Raw genomic sequence first — 25,152 nt, 5'->3', positions numbered from 1 at the left:
AACAATCTAGAGAAATACATGTTTTATGCACTGCAGATACAAAAAAAAAAATAAGGAAAGTAGATAATTTGAATGAGCTTATAAACATATGCTAATCACATATCAATCTTGTATTATTATAAACTATAGCCAGCATTCAAAATAGCTGAAAATACATGCATATAAGTTTAAAGAGAAAAATAAAATGAATTTTCTTGGATATAGCACTCAGGCTAAGAAGTATAACATCACAAGGTCCCTCCAAATCCCTTCATGCCCTGTTTTCTTTCTCTTCAAGAATTGTGATTCTGAACATGTTAATCCTTTGTTTTCCTTCATGGTCATTATTACTCATTTGTGTATCTTGAACCATGAGAATGTTTAGTTAGGATTGTTTTAACATTTTACTTAAATGAAAATAGACTATAGGTATTTGCTTGTGACTTGATTTCCATAATTAAACATTTTATTTCTTTTATATTTCTTAAGGCAGATGATTGTTAGCTATAGTTTATTAATTTTATTGCTCTATATTATTCCATTGTGAAAATATAACATGAATTATGAATTAGACTGCTTAACATAATTAGTTCCCTTTCCAGTTTTCTCTGATATATTTCTTGTCTTTTATGTGTCTCACATTGCACAACCATGTGTTTTTTCTAGGTTATATGCTTAGGAAAAGGAACACTTGATCACACTACTGTGACATTTAATACACATATTTAATATCACTGGGCAAAGTGAAGTTGTTTACCCAAAGTGTGCAAATGTAGAGTCTCCATAGATTGTGAGCTATCTCATTGCACCTAAACTTCAGAAATGTTCTTGTTATGCTTATAAAGTCTGATGGGTTTGTGACAGCAGCCAATGATTTTTAACTTCTAGTACTTGCCAGGAGGCTGAAAGACATTTCTTTATCTAGTTCATTTTCACTCCCTCTGATTGGCAGAAATTTAAAGTATATTTTCTGATTGGATATATGAGTGTTTTACAGCAATTGTCTCTCAGTTTAGGCTTTTGTTTTCTTTAAAAACAAGACAAAAACTTCTTGTAATGCTTTTTGATCCATAGAAAACATTAATTTTTAGTGTAGCCAATATTTCCCTTTATCACTCAAACATTTTATACCTGTTTTGAAAATAACTTTTCTAGCTAAAAATGTTAACTACTACATTGTCTTCTAAAAGTTTATACTCTTGCTTTTTATATTTATCTTTAATTTAACTGGACCTGATATTTGCTAATTTTGTGGCACAGAACTCAATATAGTTTTAGCACTATTTATAGAAAAGTAATATTGATCTGCAGCAGGCCCTCTGTCATATATGAACAGAGGTAGAGTGTTTTTTTCCAGACTCTCAATACGTAATTCATTGGTGTAAGGTTGTACTAGCAGCTATTATTATGGATACTAAAATGGCTTCCTCAATTAAATTGCCCTCACACCATGAAACAAGCAGTGTTGTCCCTTCATAACCAAGTCACTTAATAGATATCTGAAAGTTGGGTACATGTAGGTGGTTAATAAAATTTAGTGAAGCCCTTGCAGACTCTTATGTTTTGTGCAAATTGATGAATCTCAAAAGCAAACTTTGGCCCAAACTTAGCCCTTTCACTCTCTGCATCTCTGTCTTAGTGAGTTAAATGAATGGGATCTTGCATTATTTCCTATCTAGCTAAGGAAATCTGATTATGTCAGTAGTATAGTTCAAATTCTTTGAGCATCAATTGTCTTATTTTAATTGTTATAAGTTTTAGGTAGAGCAATGTCCCAGCTAGTCGGATACTTCTCTGTGGCTCTTTTCTCTCTTCTGTTGATCTCTGCCTCACAAACTGAATTGTTAACTATTTTAGTGCTTACTCTAGGTCAGAAAAGACAGCACAGAAAAGAATAGCTAGAACTTTAATATGTAAATTTTTTTAAAAAGAAATCTATGATTTAAGATCTATGAACATGAATACTCTTATTAATTCCTAATGAATTTGGAGATTATGAAATTCCAGTCTAGGAAGTCAGTTATATGGTTCAAAATCAAGTCACACATCCCTCAAAAGATAGCATGATGTCAATAATAGCATGAATTCAGACAATTAAAAATCAACGAAGACCAAATATTATATTCAGCTCATTTGAGACAAAGATTTGACAAAACTCAGCAATGATTTGAGACATCAAGATTATCTTGTCTAATAAATTCAGTTAATGTTCTGGATGGAAGGATCGAAACATTTTCTTTGATATCCAAAGTACAGAACTCTCAGGTGTGCTACACTGTAAACAAATCAGAGCTTTCATTCACATTGGCTTTCTTATTGACCTTGCCTGTGCACAGAGGCATCTCATGCAGATCTCACAGCTGTTGTGAAGAAATGCTTGAATTCAGCCAAGATCTCAGGAGGATAGAATCACCATGAGTCAGAATTTCTGCAAAACCAATAAAACATTTTTGGTGCACACAGGCTCATAGATCTTAATATTGGCCTTCCTGCCAGAAAAAAATACAGGTAAATTTTGATACTAAAACATTCCTTATAATTTGATTTGGCAACTACTGTATCCAATTCTTCTATTACTTTACTGTAAGTTTTAAATGATTTCCCATTGGAGAAGAAATGGCTGTATGTCCTTTCAACCTGCCCACACAATAACCTAGTACTATCACCCTTGAGAGCTGAGGCAAAAAAATTTATAACTTGAACCAAACCATTTCAGAACAGAAAAGGAAAAATTTAATGGCTTTCTTGGGTCTGTTTCAATTGGTTTTTTTTTTTTTCCCTAACAGTTCAAACTATTTCCTAAAGTTAGGGCTTGTTCCTTCTCATTTGTGGTATCTGGTTTCACAAATGATAAGAGTAAACACACTGTTCAATTCTCTTTCTCTTACATGTTTTATGGTCATCTTAGCAATTTATCTAAATGCTGTGTTGCCTCAATTTCTTTATCACACCGCCATTTAGACTGGCCTGCAGCGGTTATTCTGGCCTTTGAAGCACACACAGTGCATGTTCTCTGGAATCAATTTATATAGCTCAATCCATAGCTCCTTTGCTTTGTAACTGTCCTATGATGTTAAACAAGTCCCCAAATATTGCATCTATGAAATCATAATAGGATCTACAATGTATAAAAACTATTATATGAGATATCATCACAAGAAGCAAACATTCCATTAGTGTTCATGGTATAACATTCAGCTTGTGGGTAGCATACTAGACGCATCTCAAATTCAGTCCTACATAGTGGCAGAGTTGAAAGCATGACCTTAAATCTAGTCCAAACTATCTGCATGTATAGATAGTGTAAATGTACACACAATGAACTTTCTTTTTTTAAAATTTATTTTTTATTGGATATTTTATTTACATTTCAGATGCCATCCCCTTTCCCCATTTCCCCTCCCTAGAAAACCCCTATCCCATACCCCCTTCTCCTTTTTGCTTTTATACAATTTTTTTAATGTTAACCAATGGCTTTATAAGTTTGGTAATGCTCAATATCAATCAGAAGTGTAACCTAATAACCAATCTAGATATATCAACTATCTTTGACTGGCAGAGACATGTGAATATCCACCTCCATGTCTGCCCCACCCCCTCTTTCTCTCTCATCACCTAGCTCCTCCTCTCCTTCTCCTCCCGTTACTCCTCCTCTCTGTACTTCTCCCACCTTAGCTCCTCCTACATATCACCCTTCCTGTTAAAATAAAACTTTTCTCTCAAAATACAGTTAGAGCATAACTATACTAATTTATGTCAGTAAGGTGCAAGATAGACCTAATACCCAGTCCATCATTTTGTTGACTAAACAGAACCTCTGTCATCTCTCCTAAATAAAAGACTTAGTTCTGAGACTGGCTTTTTTTTCACTTGGCTTTAGAATAAATGTCAGCTGAAAACCATCCTCTCAAATGTTTTCTCTCAAAGTAAATAGCAAGGATTGGCTATGAGACTATAAGTTTTCAACCCCATCAGAAATCCAGAATGACTGAGTTAACTGAGATTATGGGAAGCACAAAGCATAGCTTCTAAAACATAGCCAATTTATAGAGACCGCTGGACACCTGGACAGTCCCTATACTACAGAATGTTGGAGCATCTGATCTTTAGCCTTCTGGCCCAGGATCATCTGACAGACCTTAGTGCTGCAGAATTATTAAGGGCTGATTACTCTGCTTGGCAGATATAATCAGTCGACTATTCTGCAAGTGTGTCCTTTTCTGGACAATATTTTGTCTGTAGGTGGAAAGAGGCAATTCTTGCCTAGTGGCTGTCTCACCACAACTGGAGTAACTCCAAAGATGCTCAATTTCTTCTTGGAATCCAAGACAGGAAGCTGTCATGAGCAGACAGGTCTCTAATCAAAATGAACATTAATACAGAAATGTTTGTAACATCAATTCTGTGGATTTCTGATGTTTTGAAAACCAACTATCCATGTAAGGCTATCTGGGCTGTTGTCTGTTAACTCCTCTCAGCTATTTCTAAAGAAAATATAGAAAACTCCCTAACAATAAACTCAAAGCCATGAAGCCATGAATTTGCTATAGGCCCTTAACTCACAGTATAACCATCTCAAATAAGTTTTAAAAAGTTAAAGAAGGACTGGGTCTAAGCCTTGTATTTCTAAATGTGTTATACAGGTGCAATGCCTATGATAGTAACAATATTCATCTCACTTTTATATTTATAAGAAGCTTGTACCAATAAAAACCTTAAATTTGAAATCAAAGTAAATTTTGTACCATTTAAGAAATTATAACTTCATCTTAATAACAATTATACATACTTCTACCAGTAAGTTATGGCTATGCAATAAGTCCTAGCTAATCCTCCCTGTTCCACCAAAACCACTACTTTTCCCTAGAAAGGCAGACCAATATTAACCACTTCAGTCCCCAAGCCCAGGGAATAGGGGCACTGACTCTTCATTAACTTCTTCAAGCTGATTATGGGTGTTGAGATAATAGAAGAGGAGTTGGGGGAAGAGTAAATTGATAAGCCTCTGATACTGTGTCTTCACTGCATCCAGCTGGAATTACAGGACATCAGAGGTTCGAGCAGGTGTGCTCAGCTTGCCTGATGAATAGATACACCAAGGCTATGTATTCTGCAATATACAATTCTCAAAACAAATTTTAGTATCAAGATAATTGTTTGTTTGAATTCTGGGATCTAGTCTTCTGGCTGCCTGCCTCTGTCATGTCTAATCCATATAATTCTTGGCGTTTCTATGAAGGTGTGCTCCCACTATCCTCCCATTTTTGCCTCCCTGTTCTCAAATTCCTCAACACTAGGGAATCCAATCTTTCAGGCACCAAGGCCCTCCACTTCCACTGATGCCTAACCCCTTACCCCCCTCCAATTGCTATGAGGGTGTGCTCCCACCATCCTCTCATTCCCACCTCCCTGCTCTTGAAATTCCCCAACACTAAGGAATCCAAACTTTAAGGTACCAAGGCTGTCCACTTCCACTGATGCCTGGCAAGGCCACCCTCAACTACCTATACAGGTGGAGCCATGAGTCCCTCCTTTTGTGTTCTCAGGCTGGAGATTTTAAAAGGGCTACTCCAGCTTGTTCCTTAGGAGCATTTGCTTGAAAAATTGTTTTCCAGCCTTTTACTCTAAGGTAGAGGCTGTCTTTGTACTGAGGTAGGTTTCTTGTGTGCAATAAAATGCTAGGTCCCATTTATGTATCCAGTCTATTAGCCTAAGTCTTTTAATTTGGGAATTGAGTCCATTGATGTTAAGAAATATCAAGGAACAGTGATTGTTGTCTCCTGTTATTTTTGTTATTAGAGGTGAAGTTATCTTTGTGTGGCTATCTTCTTTTGGATTTGTTGGAAGAGGATTACTGTCTTGCTCTTTCTAGGGTATAATTTCCCTCCTTGTATTGGAGCTTTCCTGCTATTATTCTTTGTAATGCTGGGTTTGTGGAAAGATATTGTGTAAATTTGGTTTTGTCGTGGAATATCTTGGTTTCTCCATCTATGGTAATTGAGAGTTTTGCTGGGTATAGTAGCCTGGGCTGGCATTTGTGTTCTCTTAGGGTCTGTATGGCATCTGTCCAGCATCTTCTAGCTTTTATAGTATCTGGTGGGAAGTCTGGTGTAATTCTGATAGGTCTGCCTTTTTATGTTACTTGGCCTTTCTCCCTTACTGCATTTAATATTCTTTCTTTGTTTTGTGTACTTGGTGTTTTGATTATTATGTGACGGGAGGTATTTCTTTTCTGGTCTAGTCTATTTGGCGTTCTATAGGCTTCTTGTATGTTTATGGGCACCTCGTTCTTTAGATTAGGGAAGTTTTCTTCTATAATTTTGTAGAAGATATTTATTGGCCCTTTAAGTTGGGAATCTTCACTCTCATCTATACCTATTATCCTTAGGTTTAGTCTTCTCATTGTGTCCTGAATTTCCTGGATGTTTTGTGTTAAGAACTTCTTGCATTTTGCATTTTCTTTGACAGTTGTGTCAATATTTTCTATGATATCTTCTGCACCTGAGATTCTCTCTTCTATCTCTTGTATTCTGTTGGTGATGCTTGTGTCTATGACACCTGATTTCTTTGGTTTTCTATCTCCAGGGTAGTCTCCCTTTGTGATTTCTTGATTGTTTCTACTTCCATTTTTATGTCCTGGATGGTCTTGTTCAATTCCTTCACCTGTTTGGTTGTGTTCTCTTGTAAGTCTTTAAGGGATTTTTGTGTTTCCACTTTTAGGGTTTCTACCTGTTTACCTGTGTTCTCCTCAAATTCTTTGAGAGTGTTATTTATGTCCCTCTTGAAGTCCTCTATCCTCATCATTAGAAGTGATTTTAAATCTGAATTTTGCTTTCCTAGTGATATGGGTAATTCAGGACTTCCTTGTGTGGGAGAACTAGGTTCTAATGATGCCAAGTACCCTGGGTTACTGATGCTTATGTTCTTGTGCTTGCCTTTTGCCATCTGTATCTCCTTAGTGCTACCTGCCCTGTCCCTGACTGGAGCCCGTCTTTCCTATTTTCTTGGTTGTATCAGAATTTGTGGGGTGGGTGTAACTACTGGGGTAAGTGCTCGGACCCAAAATCTGCTCAGTGCTCAAGCTCAGACAGGATACTGCCCGATTTAGAGCACCTGGGATCCCCACTTCCTCTGGCTTCTTAGAGATTGAGGGCAGAGCTGCCACCCAAGATCTGCTCAGTGCTCAGGCCCAGACTGGAAGGAACCAGTGTTCAGGGCCGGGAGTGACTTCCTGGGTCCTTGTAGGTCCCAATTACTCCCTGTTTGGGGCGGGCCTGTCTGCTTACCTAAGATACTGCCCGAGTTAGAGTGCCTGGGATCCCCTCTTCCTCTGGGTTCTTGGAGATTGGGGGCAGAGCTGCCACCCAAGATCTGCTCAGTGCTTAAGCTTAGACAGGATACTGCCCAAGTTAGAGCACCTGGGATCCCCACTTCCTCTGGGTTCTTGGAGATTGGGGACAGAGCTGCCACCCAAGATCTGCTCAGTGCTTTGGCCCAGACTGGAAGGCCACAATGAACTTTCACTGAAAACATTATAATTACAGTTGACACCCCCCTACTAAATATGGCATCACAGCAAGGAAGTTATTAAAAGAGCAGAAACAAGCATGAAAAGAGAGAGCCTTAAGAAACTGTGATTAAAGACATTTTACTGTCAGCCTTATCAAGCGAAATACCTGAAGGGTTTCCCACACCCCTCAGGCTCATAACCAATCCAAGGCTTGCTCTCCATCCAACAGATGCTTCATGCCTGTACAGAACACTCATACCTGTGCTCCTTTCCCGCCCACTTTCTAATCCAACCCATTCCTGTTCCCTCCCTTGAATTTCTTGAATGTCCTCTTTTGACACACTCTTTTGTGAATATTGGGTCTTAGAATTTTGCTACTCAGCATGTAACAAGAAGGAGACAGAAGAGGTAGAGCAGTCAAGTTCCCACACCAAGTTCACTGATTTTTGAATTTTTAACATGATGTCCAGGAGCATGCCATACAATATTGGATATAAGAAGCATGTCCTAGAACACCCTCTACCTTCATTCTTTAGAAATGGAGGGAACACTCTTTTTTTGATAAATGTAAATTTACCGCTTTTTAGCTCAGTGTTTAACCAAATCCAGTTCATTCTTCACCACATGTAACCTTGTCATTCATTTATCACCCTTCACCTGGCCATGTGTCCATTTCATAGATTCAATTGAAGAGCTGGCTTTCTTTCCAATCCATGTTTCTTATTGATACAACATATCATTCATGATTATCAGAATCTAAGCAGGCAGTCTGAGTCTGTTCTTGAAAGTGCACCATTATTATCAATTACTTCTGCCAAAGCATTTGAGTATTTAATTGTCAACACTTGTAATCACAGTTCTCCTACCCTGCATTCTAACTATTGCCTATTCTCAGTGATCTTAAAAAAGCAGTAACCTGGTGTTCTTATTCAACAAAATCCACAAGAGGACAGTTTAGTAATAATTTTAAGATTTTCTCATAAAAGTTCTGTTTTCAAGTCCCTGAAATCACCAGTGAACATTTAAAAAAGTTAAGTACAGTCATTTATCTTGTTTTAAATCTATTTCACGTGTGTGTGTGTGTGTGTGTGTGTGTGTGAGAGAGAGAGAGAGAGCGTCTACTTGTCTGTAAGTGCATCATGTCCATGACAGTGCCCATAGAGGCTAAAAGATAGTGTGACATTCACTAAAACTAAAGTTATGGGTGATTGTAAGCTACCTGGTGTAGCTGCAATTGAACCTAGATTCACTGCAAAACCAATAAGAATGGTAAACATCTGAGCCATTTTCCAGTCCCCATCCTGTGTTCTATATGAAAGAGAATAATGATTATATCCTCAAGCTTATGTGATGAGCTTAATGAGATAAAGTTGATGAGGAGAACTTGAAACCCAAAGAACATGGAGACCATGCTGAACTTACTTCTGGTCACTCACAATCTCAACAGTTAGTTACTAGTACCCTTAAGACTGGTGTATTTATTTCAATCTTGGTTTTCATGCAATTATAATAGTACTATTGCATTCTGCTTTACTTTAACTTTTTTATTGGTATTTTATTCATTTGCATTTTAATGTTATCCCCCTTCTCAGTTTCCCCTCCACAACCTATCTATTCCCTCACCCTACACCCTGCCTCTCTGAGCATGCCCCCCCCCCCTTATGCTTCACTGCCTAGCATTCTCCTACTCAGGTCATAGAGCCTCCACAGGACCAAGGGGCTCCTCTCTCACTGATGCCAGATAAGGCTGCCCTCTGCTACATATGCAACTGGAGCCAATGAGTTCCCCCTTGTGTACTCTTTGGTTGGTGGTTTAGTCCATAGGAGCTCTGGGGGGAGGGGGGTCTGGTTGGTTGATGTTGTTGTTCTTCCCATGGGGTTGCAAACCCCTTCAGTCCTTTGGTCCTTCCTCTAACTCCTCTATTAGGGTGCCTGTGCTCAGTGCAATGGTTGGCTGTGAACATCCACATCTGTATTGGTCAGGCTTTGGCAAAAATCTTTCAGGGGACAGCTATACCAGGCTCCTGTCAGCAAGCTCTTCAAAGCATCAGCAATAGTGTCTGGGTTTGGTGTTGACACAACAGTCAAAGAAAATGAAAAATGCAAAAAGCTCCTAACCCAAAACATCCAGGAAATCAAGGATACAATGAAAAGACCAAACCTAAGAATAATAGGTATAGATGAGAGCAAAGATTCCCAACTCAAAAAGCCAGTAAATATCTTCAACAGAATTAGAGAAGAAAACTTCCCTAAGAAAGACATGCCCATCAACATATAAGAATCCTATGAAACTCCAAATAGATTGGACCAGAAAAGAAATTCCTCCCATCATATAATTAAAATACCAAGTGCACAGAACAAAGAAAGAATATAAGTGGTAAGGGAAAAAAGTCAAGTAACATAAAATGGCAGCCCTATCAGAATTATACCAGTCTTCTCACCAGAGACTATAAAAGCCAGGAGATTCTGGGCAGATGTCATACAAACCCTAAGAGAAAAAAAAAAATGCCTATTCAGGCTAAAACATCCAGCAAAATTCCCAATTACCATAGATGAAGAAACCAAGATATTCTATGACAAAACCTAATTTAAAGAATATCTTTCCACAAATCTAGCCCTACAAAGGATAATAGATGGAAAACTCCAACACAAGGAGGAAACTACACCCCAAAAAAAGCAAGAAACTAATTTTTCTTACAATAAACCCAAAAGAAGAGAACCACACAAACATAATTCCACCTCTAACAACAAAAATAACAGGAAGCATCAATAACTTTCCTCAATATCTCTTAGCATCAATGGAATCTATTCCCCCAATAAAAAGACATAGACTAAAAGACTGGATGCATAAACAGGACCCAGCATTTGGCTGAATACAGGAAATATATCTCAGTGACAAAGACAGACACTACCTCAGAGTAAAAGGCTGGAAAAAAAATTCCAAGCAAATGATCCCAAGAAACAAGCTGGAGTAGCCATTCTAATATAGAATAAAATCGACTTTTAACCAAAATTACCAAAGATGAGGAAGGATACTTCATACTCAACAGAGAAAAAAATTAGTAAGACGAACTCTCAATTCTGAACATCTATGCCCCAAATGCAAGGGCACACACATTTGTAAAAGAAATGTTACTAAAGCTTAAAGCACACATTGAACTTTAACATTTTTATATTTGTGTTATTAGTGTGTGAATGTGTGTGTGTGAATATATGTATGTGTATTATGTTCACATTTTCTTCTCAGTCCATAGCTCGGTTATGAATTTGATGTTAAAATTTATATCATTCTTTTGAAAACAATGTAATTTTGTATCATTTCAGAATTAATTAACTCAAAATATTTTAAATTTGGAATTTGGATTTGACTATAAAACAACTTGTGCTTTCCTCCCTCCAAGTGAACAGTGGAAAATTCAGAATTAACAAAGGAGTTGTGCAATGGTTCAGACGACTGCAGAAGATTAAAATTCTTTTAAAATGAATTTTATGTGAGAGGTTCCTTTGGTTCGTTCTTTGAAAAAAGAAGTAGTTCAGTCTTGGAAATCACTGTGCTTATTAAATTATCTCTAAACTTCTGGACTTTCTCAAGAATATTTATCAAAAGGTATGCAAGAATGGTAAAAGTTAGTCACAAATGCAGTTAAACATTTTTATAGAGCAGAGCTTTCAACAAATGGTAGTGGCAAATTTTTTTTGTATGTTTGGAGACAAACTAATAAATTTATTTTTATCTTATGGCTCATGCCAAGGTAAATTCCAGAAAAAGTAAAATTCAGTGTCAGAAAATGAAGTAACCCAAGCATGAAATAAATCTGTAATCCCAGTATTCAGAAATCAGAGGTAGGAAGATAATAGCAAATTCAAGGCAAACATAGTGTAATAAAATAATTCAAGGTACGTCAGATTCATTCCATGAGATCTTATGTCCCACAAACAGAAAAGCCACTATAAGATAACACCCAATATTACTATTATCAGCAACAGGGCATTACTTTCTAAATATTAGGTATCTAAACACCAAATAGAGAAAACATAATGGAATATTTTGATGTGTTTGACACAAAACATTGAAAGACTTAAGTATCTCTAAAAGACACATATAAAAGTGAAGAATATCATCAAATATTAAAAGTCAAGAAAGACAAGGACTGAGGAACTAAGAAACACAAGTGCCAGGTAAGATTCTAAATGAAGTATGAAGTTCTGGAGAAAAAAAAAGACACTAACAGAAAATTAATGGGCCGGGCAGTGGTGGTGCATGCTTTTAATCCCAGCACTTGGGAGGCAAAGGCAGGCGGATTTCTGAGTTCGAGGCCAGCCTGGTCTACAGAGTGAGTTCCAGGACAGCCAGGGCTACACAGAGAAACCCTGTCTCGAAAAAACAAAACAAAACAAAACAAAAAACAAAAAACAAAAAAAACCCCAAACAAACAAAAAAGAAAATTAATGAAATATTAAAGTGTAAATTTCTGGTTTCTTTGGAGACTCAGATGTGTCATGTGATGTTTTTCTGGGTGCTGTCTTATAAGAGGCTATTTTTGCTGAGGCAGATACTTAAAAGTATGTGTGGTGTTTGAAAAAAGGATAACTGTAACTCAAAAGATAGTTAATGACATTCTTGCATTGATTTGCCTTGCAACACTTTGTTGGTCTGCGATGATCTTTGCTCATTGTGACTTTGTACAGAAAAAATGCACCAAAGAAAAACTCAAGTTTTTCCAGCTGCTTCTTGACACTTCTTTAGACTAATGTTAATTTGGTAGAGCCTTACAGTTTCTTCTGGATCCAGCGGCTGCTACTGTTTTTTTGTGTGGTGTTTGCCAATTAGACTGGAATGTCCCTACTGATTCAAGTTTAGAATCACACCAAGAATGACTTCTAAATAGGTCCATATCCCTTGTTTCCTATCAACCTTTCTTCTCCCTTATCTTTAGTCAGTGGGCTAGAAGGAAGGTTGAAGCATGTAAGAACCCTTATTAAAGTTGGTTTTGAATAATCTAAATGTACAAAAATTTAAATAATTTCTTATGCTTGTTTAATAAAATTTAGCTCTTTACTTTTTGCCATTGCTTTGTAATTACATAAGGTGTGAACATCATCACCATGGGAATTTGTGTATAAAGACAGTCTTCAAAGTAGCTTCTCTAGTTTTATTTGTATTTGCAAGTATAAATTTATCTTAAAATTGAGAAAAATGAAGAATATGATAAAATCAGAATTTTTAAAAATTTTCATCATGAGAGATTAATGGATTTAATTCTCAAATATCTTTGAACTCATATACAAATACCCTAAGTAGAAAAATGATAAAGTGAGATTACCAGACATACTACAAATAAAAAGAAAGAAAGAAAAAAAGAAGGAAAGGAGGGAGTGAGGGAGGGAGGGAAGAAAGAGAGAGAGAGAGAAAGGAAGGGAGAGAGAGAGAGGGAGGGAGAGAGAGAGAGAGAGAGAGAGAGAGAGAGAGAGAGAGAGAGAACAAGGTCTATGTCTCAAAGAATTGCTTATTGACTAAAGGTGCTTTCCTGTGAATAAAAATGACCTGAGTTCAGTCCCAAGTGTTTGCATAATGGAAAGAGAACATTGACTCAAACATGGTGTTCTTTGACCTTCACATTATGGCATGAGCATAGGGAAAGAAAGAAAGAAAGAAAGAAAGAAAGAAAGAAAGAAAGAAAGAAAGAAAGAAAGAAAGGAAGGAAGGAAGGAAGGAAGGAAGAAAAAAAGTCTGTACTCTACCACTCTCTGTCAAGACTTGAATTTAGATTCTTCCCTTTCAGAAGGATGGGAAAGTGAGATCACCTGTTCAAAGACTATATACATCACTATCTATCCAAAGAATTGTCTTGAACTAGCAACAGTGATTTAACATGAAAATGTTAAGTCCTAAACAGATTGATGGATGTCTGTGATGCCCAACTTGCTTGAAAACTTGGGCCAATCAAATTAGATTGATTCCTGGTCTATATGTTGTATTGTGCCTTAGACTATAAACACAGTCTTGGTACATTGCATTACTTTAGCTTTGTTTGGTAGAAATGACAATTAGTTAAACAACATAGTAATTTCAGTATGCTTCAGAAACCTCAAATGATAGAACTGCTATATTCCACGGATGATTGAGGATTCAAAATTTAGAGTAATACCTTCCAAATTGTAATATCCTAAAATTTATGAGTTAGAACTGATTTTTTAATGAACAGATTTTTTGAGATGCCAACTTGTACTTTTTGTCATTATTTAGAAAACACTTAAATTGAGCTCAGAATCAATTAATTCTTGTCTTCAAAAATACAGTGTATAACCTTCAAGTCATTTATGTGTTTTACAGAGTTTTGCTTGAACTGAGAAACTCACCACTGAAGAGTCAAAGTTCCAATCTCAACCAAAAATCTACAAGACTTTCAAAAAGACCCTTTTATTCAGCTTAGTAAATGAGTATCCCCATCCATTGGTTCTTTGTTATTCTGCTTTTTATTATATAATTATAAACATTTATTTTTATAAAATAAAATTGGAGTTTTGACATGTAAAAATTCAGTAAAAACTTATAACAGATGAGAGATATCAAGATGGAATATACTTAATTGCACTATATATAAGCTGTTTTTTACAATATGATGTCAGGTCTAATAAGAACTTGTCTGGAGTTATTTGTATTCATGAAAAATGTGTGCCACTCAATGGCAAGTGTCAAAGCCAATAGACAGGCCTTCATTATTACTATTAATTATTATTATTATTATTATTATTATTATTATTATTATCCCTCTTCTCCTTTTCCTTTTCCTTCCTCTTCCTCTTCTTTTTCCTCTTCCTCCTTTTCTTCTTCATTATTCTCATCTTCTTCAGCCTATGCCACAGTTATTTGTTATGTAATTGTGATTGTTAAGGTGAGTACACAGCTCAAAATTAAAAACTATGTACAAGTCATCATTAAGTAGTAACTAAACAGTGCCAAAAAATTCTTCATACTGAAACTGATTTCTTTGTTATCTTTCATGAAGTTGGTGTATATGAATATCCTAATACTTCTTTGTCCATTCTGTGATATGAGATTGGACAATGTATTGTTATGCTCTGTCAGCCAAAAAATTCATGATGATTTGTTGTTCTTGTTGTTGTCCTTGTTGTACATCTGAGCTACAACTCCACCTTGATACATCTCAACTTGCATTAACTTCCCAGTTAAATCATAGAGCATCATGTTCTAGCATACTTTTATCCTCTTAAATACCAGGACACCACAAAGCCTTCCTTGTATCTCTAGCATCACATCAAATATTGGTCCATGGTTCTCTGGTTGCTTATAATCATTCATGGACAGATGGCATAACATTAATAGGTTAATGAGAAGTAAAAAGATCATGAAGACCATGGTGTTTCACCCTCACTAGTCACAAAATGTCTTCATATTTTGTCATACAGAAACATATTCCACGAAAAACATTCATTTTATAACCTACTTCTCTCTACCTCTCCTTTAATTCCTGACACCATGATCTAGACATGTGTCCCTGATTCAAGAGTCTGTTATTCAAGATGAAGGCATTTCCTGTATTTTCCAAAAATATTGGAACTAGAAAATGTTCCGAGCCCCTCCGTGTCCCCTTCGCCCGCGAAAGAGACATGTGAGGCAGTGTTCGGGTGGTTACCACAGCGATGCTTTATTCTTGTATCAGCAGAAGTGGAAAGACCCCAAGCCCGGAAAAGGCACTGCTATATGTACCCTAGAGTGGCGTGTTCACTTCTGATTGGCTGTTCACTCATTACCCATAATACGCCCCGGGATGGGCAGTGACTTTGGCGCGCTTTTTGCCTTTTGCACCTGCGTAGTTAGTTGTTTACTTGTGGGAGCACAGGATGCCCTCACCATCTTGTAATGGTGAATGTTGTCACGCTCACGCGGCTCCTAACAAGAAAAATCTATAGAACTTACCAGAGTTCATATTCTTCCTTACATGTTCAATAAATTTGTAACCATAGTGATAACATTACATCAAGTTGACAAAATCCAATGTTTGTCATTAGCACTATATTAGAAGTCTCCATAATTTAAAGAAGTCCTTTTTCTATGCCCTTGTGACTTGTTTCATTATCATAAAGGGCAACAAATGACTTATATAAAATTTATGTTAGCCAGGCGGTAGTGGTGCACACCTTTCATCCCAGCACTTGGGAGGCAGAGACAGGCGGATTTCTGAGTTCGAAGCCAGCCTGGTCTACAGAGTGAGTTCCAGGACAGCCAGGACTACACAGAGAAACCCTGTCTCGAAAAACCAAAATAAAATAAAATAAAATAAAATAAAATAAAATTTATGTCAATTCATTTCACAGTTTTCAAATAACATTTGAATATACCAACCCAGTGTCCTGGACTCAATCTTTCACTGAATCTGGAGCTGCCTAGCAACCAACAAGTCCCATGGACCTTCTGCTTCCCATAGTATAGAAATTGTAGCTAGATGTGTAGCTATGTCTAGCTTTCTATAGGTTTTAATAATGGGAACTCAGGTTCCCATGCATCGTTGTTCACTAAGTCATCTCTCCAGCTCTGGTGTACTTAAAGTTTAAATGAGATAGTGACTGTAAATCTAAACATATTATAAATTAATAAATGTTAGTGATGTTCATTAATGATGAGGAAGTTACAAAGACAAAAGTAGTAGGCAAAGGGATATATTTGCAATATGTTATATTGATGACTGAACATTGAGAATAGCAGAATAAGTAGAATAAGCAATCAAAGATAACCTAATGTTTTCAAATATTATAGAATCAGGGATATTAACAAGTGCAATTTATATTTGAAAGGGAAAAGAAAACACCTTCAGAGACTATGAGAGAATGTGACCTCACCTCTCCTATGCACAACTTTAAGGATGATTAGTCTATTCAACAGCTAATACTCTAGTGAAAATGCATTGCCCCCATATTCTGAAGTCCTAAGTTTTTAATGCTATTATGCTTATTGTGCTCAAAATGAGATTCCCAGACTAGAAACCTAAAGAGTTCTCTGGACCTTTTTAGAAACGTAGGACATGATGTTTAGCTACCCCAAAAGCCTACTGAATCATAATCAACATTTAAACAAAATCTCAAGGCAACTAATGAGACAAATAAGTTTCCAGCAGCTTTCCATCTGTGGTGAGAAGAGGGGATCTGGAAGAGGCAATGCCAATCATTAAGACAACCAAATCTCTAGGGTTTACTTTTAGACCGTAGTCTGATTGAAAAAATCTTCTGTGTTTGTTCACACAAAAGGCCTGAAGAATCATACAGCATAGCATCACACTACTTCGGTTTGTTCCATTTCAATTTATGAGCCCGTAACGAGTCAAAGAAGAGACTACAAACAGATGTTAGGTTATTTGAAGTAAAATAGTTATGGAACAGAAATATTCACATATTTAAATTCCATAAAATAATAAAAATGATCAAAAAACTGTGGCATTTTTACATGCTTCAAGAAAAGATGTGGCTTTTACCATTATGTTTAGATTTGGATTAAAACTCTTTCATTTCCTCAATCCATATGTTTTATTTGACTTACATCCTTGCCATTGTAAGCCCATGCCATTTTCTTTTGTAAGTTTCAGGTATAATGCAACCTAAAGCTGTACATACAGCAAATTACTTGTGACAGTGGTAATGTGGAAGAAACTTTCACTGCAACATGCCACACTGAAACATCTGGAGTCATTCAAAATCAGACTACAAGTATTTATTTTTATAGTCACAGTAGATCATCTCTATTACATAGTTTGCCAAACATTCAACTTTAATTTGTAAATTTATTTTCTCCTGTACATAGAGAGTGAAATATTGCATGTGGACATTGATAGACAGAATTAGATGTCAAAAATGAAATAAGCTACTCCTTCATATTTTTATTTCAAAAAGTCAGAAAAAAACCTCAGGTTATGGCTTAGTAATTATAAAGCTTCATACTATATGGGAAAGTATTGGTTTCTAAAAATAAATAACATTCACAATATTCACCTTAGATAGAGCTGAACACATACACAATTAATTGAAGATGTATGTAGTGAGAATCCACTGTGTGAGTGCATTCTTGAGCCTGTTTATTGTACACAAAAGGTACATAGCTCAGGAAATATACAGCCCTTTCCCTCTGGGAAATTACACGGATCACAAAAGATGTACAATTGCAATTTGCAACAAATGTATACTATGCAGTAACAGTAGATGTTATAGGCAATTGAAACTTTCAGAGAGGTGTGTCCTCAGGAGGTGATGACACAGATAATACCTTACTGAATATTGCTACCAAATTAAAGGTCAATTTTAGAAAAGAAAGATCAGGGAGAGAATGAAGCCAAAGAAAGTGAATTCTAAACACAAAACCCAACAAAGATATGGTGGTATGGTATTCTAAGGAAATTAAATTACCATTTGGTAAGGATGCAGAAAAACCTGCAACAACGAAAAATGGAGAATGACTAAGGTTGAAGTCAAAGGACGGATCAGACTAAGTACTGTAAGCCACAGTAAGGATTTTGTGTTCCATATTGAAGATCATAACTAATTAAACTTATGCAGAGGTGTTACTTGCCATTTGTTTTATTTCTTCATGCTTTGCGTTTCCTCCTTTTATTTCTTTTTGAGATTATATAATTACAACACTTCTTCCTTCCCTTTCTTCCCACTAAATACTCCCTTATCCCTCTTTCTACTCTTTGTCAAATCCATTACTTCTTTTTTCACTAATTTTTTCATTAATACATTCATATGTATATACATACATATTCCTAAATATAACATGACCAGTTTTATAAAACTGTATGTATGTATGTTTTCAACGACTTATTCCTCTTTTATTTTAATTAATTATTTTATTTACTTACATTCCAGACATTGCCATCCCTCCCAGTCCTGCCTTCCACAGTTTTTCATCCCATTCCTCTTCCCCCTGTCCTCTAAGAGGGTGCTACACACACACACACACACACACACACACACACACACATTCTGAGCATGTCCCTTCCCTGGTGCCTCAAGTCTTTACAAGATTAGGTAAATTTTTTCCCACTGAGGCCAGACCAGGCAGTCCTTGTTATATATATTCAGGGATCCTCCAGACCAGCCTGTGTATGACCCCTGTTTTGTAGCTCAGTCTCTGGAAGCTCCCAGGAGTCCGGGTTAGTTGGGACTGTGGATCTTCCTATGGGTTATCAACGCCTTCAGCTCCTTCAATCTTCCCTTAATTTCTCCATAGGAGACCTCAGTCTAATGGTTGGATATAAGTATCTGCATCTGTTTCAGTCAGCTGCTTGTTGGGCCGCTCAGAGGACAGCCTTGCTAGACTCCTGTCTGTAGGCACATCGTAAGCATCAGTAATAGTGTCAGGCCTTGGTACCCTGCCATGAGAAAGATCCAAAGTTGGGCTGATCACTGGACCACCTTTCCTTCAGTCTCTTTTCCATTATTGAGGGACTTGTTTCTTAAGGTAACTGCTCACTGAAAGGACATCTGACTCCTCATCAGAGAAGATAGAAAGTTTGTTTCATCTCCACCATATTTTTTTATCAATTTTCTGTGTATTAAAGTAGCAACAGTCATTTTGTATCACTATTAACAAAATACAGTACATTTTATATCTATGTTTTGTATCAAAACTTGTTCACACTCATTTGTGCATTTTAGAATATATGCATTGTAAGAAATCATTGGTAATTTACAGATAGGAAGTATTTTTTTAATTTGACAAAATTATGAAAGTAAAATATATATCAAAGAGATTTTGCTCAAATGGAAGTTTAAAGCTCTAGTCATAACCTAATTATTAAAGGGAAAGATAAAAAATAAGGGAAATATGAAAATGGAAAGAGAAGACTCAAGAAAATTTCACAATAACCAGAGGCTGGAATCATATTTGCCAACTAGGAGAGAAACAGAAGGGAAGATTTGACAGTGTTCATAGTTATATATGAAGACTGAAGGAGAAAGAGTTTCATATTTACAACATTTATTTCTCAGACTCTTGATAGATTAGAATCTTTTATCAAAATGGGTTGTCGGAAAATAAAACAAATTTGTAGTAGAAGTTCTAACAAGTTGAGTTTGAGACATTATGTGTATCCTCAGTTCAGTAGATCTATGAGTTCTGAAGCCAAGGACATTCCTTAGGATAGGGACAATTTCATCTTCAACTTAAAGATATTTGATGCAGCAGAGTGTAGTCTAGTCACTACAGTGGAGTTTGACCTAGTTTTTAGAGTGGAGTTTGACCTAGTTGGCAAATATGATTCCAGCCTCTGGTTATTGTGAAATTTTGTGCTTTCATAGTCCACTGAATTTAGCAACTATTGTTATTTTTACTTAATCTTTCAAAATATTACATATGTATGCAATGTATTCTAAACACAATTGCCCCATTACTTGCTCTTACCTCTCTCCCACTCCCACAGACCACTTTCTTTGAAATTAGTCTTCAGACTTTCATGACTCATACTTTTGTATAGGAAGCCATAGGTACAATGTGTTTAGGGTTACATTGGCAATGAAATATTCAGAAGACAGTGTCCTTAGGATGCCTTTCCATCCTACAGCTCTTTCAATCTGTTCACCTCCTTTTTTGGTGATGTTCCCTGGGGCTTAGAAAGGATGGTATGGTTGTCTCATTTAGGGATGAGGACTCAACAGTAATTTGCAAATAATATTATTCCATACATTATAAAATACACTAAAGACTCCACCAGGAAAAAAATCTTAGAGTGGATAAACACTTACAACGAAGTGGAAGAATACAGGCTGCATTGCCCAGAGGTGGTAGCACATGCTTTTTATCCCAGGGAGGCAGAGGCAAGTGGATCTCTGAGTTCAAGATCAGCCTGGTCTACAGAGTGAGTTCAAGGAGAGCTAGACATACACCAAGAAACCCTGTTTCAAAAAAAAAAAAAAAAAGTGAAAAGATACAACTTAATATACAAAAGTCAGGGGTTCCCTCCGGTCTGGGCCAGAGCACTGAGCAGATCTTGGGTGGCAGCTCTGCCCCCAACATCCAAGAACCCAGAGGAAGCAGGGATCCCAGGCACTCGAACTCAGGCAGTGTCCTAGGTAAGCAGACAGCAGGGCCCGCCCTAAACAGGGAGTAACTGGGAACCAATAGGACCCAGGAAGTTACTCCTGGCCGGGAACACTGGTTCCTTCCAATCTGGGCCAGAGCACTAAGCAGATCTTGTGTGGCAGCTCTGTCCCCAACCTCCAAGAACCCAGAGGAAGCAGGGATCCCAGGTGCTCTAACTTGGACAGTGTCTTAGAAACTAGTTCTCACATCTGAGGCCTAGATCAGACCTCTGCCAGGTCTGCTGTTGTGTGGACCCCGGATTCCACCTGAGACATACTGGAAGGTCCACTCAATCCAGATCCACAGAGGAACAAATGAACTCAGAGCTTCAGACAACATATCCTGAGATATTCTAGAGGAGACACTGCACCCAGAACAACAGACACCTAGCTGGACTACTACCTTGGAGGCACCATATCCTGAGGCATCCTAGAGGTACCACTGTAATCAGTGCAGCTGGAAAAGATCACAGAGACATCTGGACCCCTAGGAGATCAGACACAAGCTAGATAACTGGAAAGACAGGCTTCAGTCAGAGACAGCAAGTACAGGCAGCACTAGAGTTAACCAGATGGCAAAAGGCAAGAACAAGAATGTAAGCAACAGAAACCAAAGTTACATGGCATCATCAGAACCCAGCTCCCCCATCAGAGCAAGCCCTGAACACCCCATCACACCAGAGAAGCAGGAATCAGAATTAAAATCACTTCTCATGATGATGATAGAGGGCTTTAAGAAAGACATAAATAACACTCTCAAAGAACTTAAGGAGAGCACTGGTAGACAGATAGAAACCCTTAAAGAGGAAACACAAAAATCCCTTAAGGAATTTCAAGAAAGTGCAACCAAACGGGAAAAGGAATTAAACAGAACCATGCAGGATCTAAAAATGGAAGTAGAAACAATAAAGAAATCACAAAGGGACAATATCCTGGAGATAGAAAACCTAAAAAAAAGATCAGGAGTCATAGACACAAGTATCACCAACAGAATACAAGAGATGGAAGAGAGAATCTCATGTGCAGAAGATACCATGGAAAACATTGACACAACTGTCAAAGAAAATGCAAAATACAAAAAGCTACTAACCCAAAATATACAAGAAATCCAAGACACAATGAGAAGGCCAAACCTAAGGATAATAGGTATAGATGAGGGGGAAGACTCCCAACTAAAAGGACCAGTAAATACCCTCAACAAAATTATAGAGGAAAACTTCCCTAACCTAAAGAAAGAGATATACATAAATATACAAGAAGCTTACAGAACTCCAAATAGTTTAGACCAGAAAAGAAATACTTCCCGCCATATAATAGTCAAAACATCAAATGTACAAAACAAAGAAAAAATACTAAAAGCAGTAAGGGAAAAAGGCAAAGTAACATATAAAGGCAGACCTATAAGAATTACACCAGACTTCTCACCAGAGACCATAAAAGCCAGAAGATCCTGGACCGATATCATACAGACCCTAAGAGAACACAAATGCCAGCCCAGACTACTATACCCAGCAAAACTGTCAATCATTATTGATGGAGAAACCAAAATATTCCATGACAAATCCAAATTTACACAGTATCTCAACACAAATCCAGCACTTCAAAGAATAATTGGTGGAAAACTCCAACACAAGGAGGGAAACTACAACCTAGAAAAAGCAAGAAAGTAATCTTCCAAAAACCCCAAAAGAAGATAGTTACACAAACATATCTCCACGGATGTTAGTCCAAAAGCTTGGATTAGCGAAGACTCAACCCACAGACCACATGAAGCTCATGAAGAAGGATGACCAAGAGGGGATGCCTCAGTTCTACTTAGAATGAGAAATAAAAATGCTCAAGGGAGTAAATAGGGAAACAAAACATGGAACAGAAACTGAAGGAGGGGCCATCAGGAGACCTTTCCACCTGGGTATTCACCCCATGTACAGCCACCTAATCTAAACACTGTTGTGGATGGCTGGAAGTGCATAATGTGAGGAACATGATATAGCTGTCTCCTTAGAGGTCAGCCAAAGACTAAAACACTCAGAGGACAATGTTCACAATTAACCACTGATATGATCAGGGGTTTCCCAATGGAGAACTTAGTGAGAGGACTGAAGGAGCAGAAAGGGTTATTGACCCCAGGTGGAAAGCAACAATACCAAACAACCAGAGCCCCCCCCCCCCCAGGGTCTAAACCACCAGCCTGGGAACACATAGGGAGGGACCCAAGACTCCAGAGGTATATGTAGGGGAGGATGGCCCCGTCGGACATAGGTGGGAGAGGAGTTTCTTGGTCCTATAAAAAAATGAATGAAAAATGAATGAATGAACACACAGTGGGGGGGGGGATGTGAGGGCGGGGAGGGGATAGTGAGGGGGGTAGGTGTGGTCACTGCCTCATAGAAGCATGAGGAGGGGGATGGGATAGGTTTCTGGGTGGTGGGAGGAAGTAGGCTAAGGGGATAAAATCTGAAATGTAAATACTACAACCAATTTTAAGAAGCAGGGAAAAAAAAAGTCTTCAGAACCAACATCTTTTAAAAAAAATGTCAGGCCCCTGGGGGTGGGAAATTTTTTTTTTTCTTGATACTAAAACTTTTCTGAGAATTGTATATTGCAGAATACACAGCCTTGGTGTATCTACTCATCAAGCATACTGAGCAGACCTGCCCAAACCTCTGATGTCCTGGAATTCCATCTGGATTCAGTGAAGACACAGCATCAGAGGCTTATCAACTTACTCTCCCCCCCCACCCCTCTTCTAAAATATCAACACCCTTAATCAGCTTGAAGAAGTTAAAGAAGAGTCAGCGCCCCTATTCCCTGAGCTTGGGGACTAACGTGGTTAATAATGGTCTGTCTTTCTAGGGACAAGTAGTGGTTTTGTTGGAACAGGGGGGATTAGCTAGGACTTACTGCATAGCCATGACCTACTGGTAGAAATCTGTATAATTATTATCAAGATGAAGTTATAAATTCTTAAATGGTACAAAATTTACTTTGATCTCAAATTTAAGGTTTTCATTGGTACGAGCTCCTTATTAATATAAAAGTGAGATGAATATTGATATGCTCATGGGCATTGTGCCTGTATAACACCTTTAGGAATACAGGGCCTAGACCCAGCCCTTTTTTAACTTTTTTAACTTATTTGGGACGGTTAACCTATGAGTTAAGGGACTATAGCAAATTCATATTTTTGAGTTTATTGTTAGGGTGCTTTCCATATTTTACTTAGAAATAGCTGAGAGGAGTTAACAGAAAACAGTCCAGGTTACCTTACATGGATAGTTGGTTTTCAAAACATCAGAAGTCCATAGAACTGATGCTACAAATATTTATATATTAATGTTCATATTGATTAGAGACCTGTCTGCTCCTGACAGCTTCCTGTCGTGGATTCTAAGAAGAAATTAAGCATCCTTGGAGTTACTCCAGTTGTGTGGTAACAGCCACTAGGCAAGAATTGCCTCTCTCCATCTACAGACAAATTACTGTCCAGAAAAGGACACACATGCAGAATAGTCGACTGATTATATCTGCCTAGACAGAGTAATCAGTCCTTAATAACCCTGCATCACCAAGGTCTGTCAGATGATTCTGGGCCAGAAGGCTGAAGATTTGATGCTCCAACGTTCGGTAGTATAGGGGCTTTTCAGGTGTTCAGAGGTCTCTATAAATTGGCTAAGTTTTAGAAGCTATGATTTGTGCTTCCCACAATTATAGTTAACTCAGTCATTCTGGATTTCTGACGGGGTTGAAAACTTGTAGCTATTTACTGTAAGAGAAAAGATTTGAGTGGATGGTCGGCAGCTGACATTCATCCTAAAGCCAGGTTCAGAACTAAATGTTTTAGTTAGGATAGATGACAGAGGTGCTGGTTAGTCAACAAAATGATGGACTGGGTATTAAGACTATCTTGTACCTCACTGGTACAAATTGGCATAATTATGCTCTAATTGTATTTTGAGAGAAACGTTTTATTTTAACAGGAAGGGTGATGTGTAGGAGGAGCTAAGGTAGGAGGAGTACTGAGAGGAAGAAAAGGAGTAAGAAGAGGAGGAGAAGGATAGGAGAAGCTAGGTGATGAAAGAGAGAAAGAGGGGGGAGACAGGGAGGTAGATATTCATGTATCTCCACCAGTCAAAGATAGTTGTTATATCTAGGTCGGTCAGTGGGTTACACCTCTGATTGAACAATTCCAAACTTATAACGCTTATGATTAACATTATTTAAAAAAAATGTATAAATGCAAAAAGGAAAAGGGGGCATGGGATAGGGGTTTTCTAAGGGGGGGAATGGAGAAAGGGGATGGCATCTGAAGTGTAAATAAAATATCTAATAAAAAAAATATACAAAAGTCAGTATCATTCTTGTACATCAATGACAAACACAAAATATAAATTAGGAAAATAATCCCATGCACCTTATCAAAACAACAAATAAGATAAAACAAACAGAAAACCCATGTCAGAATTAATTTAATCAAAGAATTAAAAAAAACTTCTAGAATAGAAACTCTATAGCACTAAAGAGAGATATTGAAGAAAATATTAGAAATAGAGGGACATACCAAGTCATTA

At 37.4% G+C, this 25,152-nt stretch overlaps 1 long non-coding RNA gene across 1 annotated transcript in view; it reads right to left on the bottom strand.

Annotated features, from left to right (window-relative positions):
* Positions 1–25,152, bottom strand: part of LOC143441179 (uncharacterized) — a 58,622-nt gene continuing 33,470 nt past the window's right edge. The window contains exon 3 of the long non-coding RNA XR_013108407.1: positions 1–2,407. This is a non-coding gene — a long non-coding RNA (uncharacterized LOC143441179). The remainder of the gene's footprint in view (positions 2,408–25,152) is intronic.

Source organism: Arvicanthis niloticus, chromosome 2, assembly GCF_011762505.2.
Source record: "Arvicanthis niloticus isolate mArvNil1 chromosome 2, mArvNil1.pat.X, whole genome shotgun sequence".
Taxonomy (NCBI): Eukaryota; Metazoa; Chordata; class Mammalia; order Rodentia; family Muridae; genus Arvicanthis; species Arvicanthis niloticus.
This window is presented reverse-complemented; position numbering and strand designations above follow the sequence as displayed.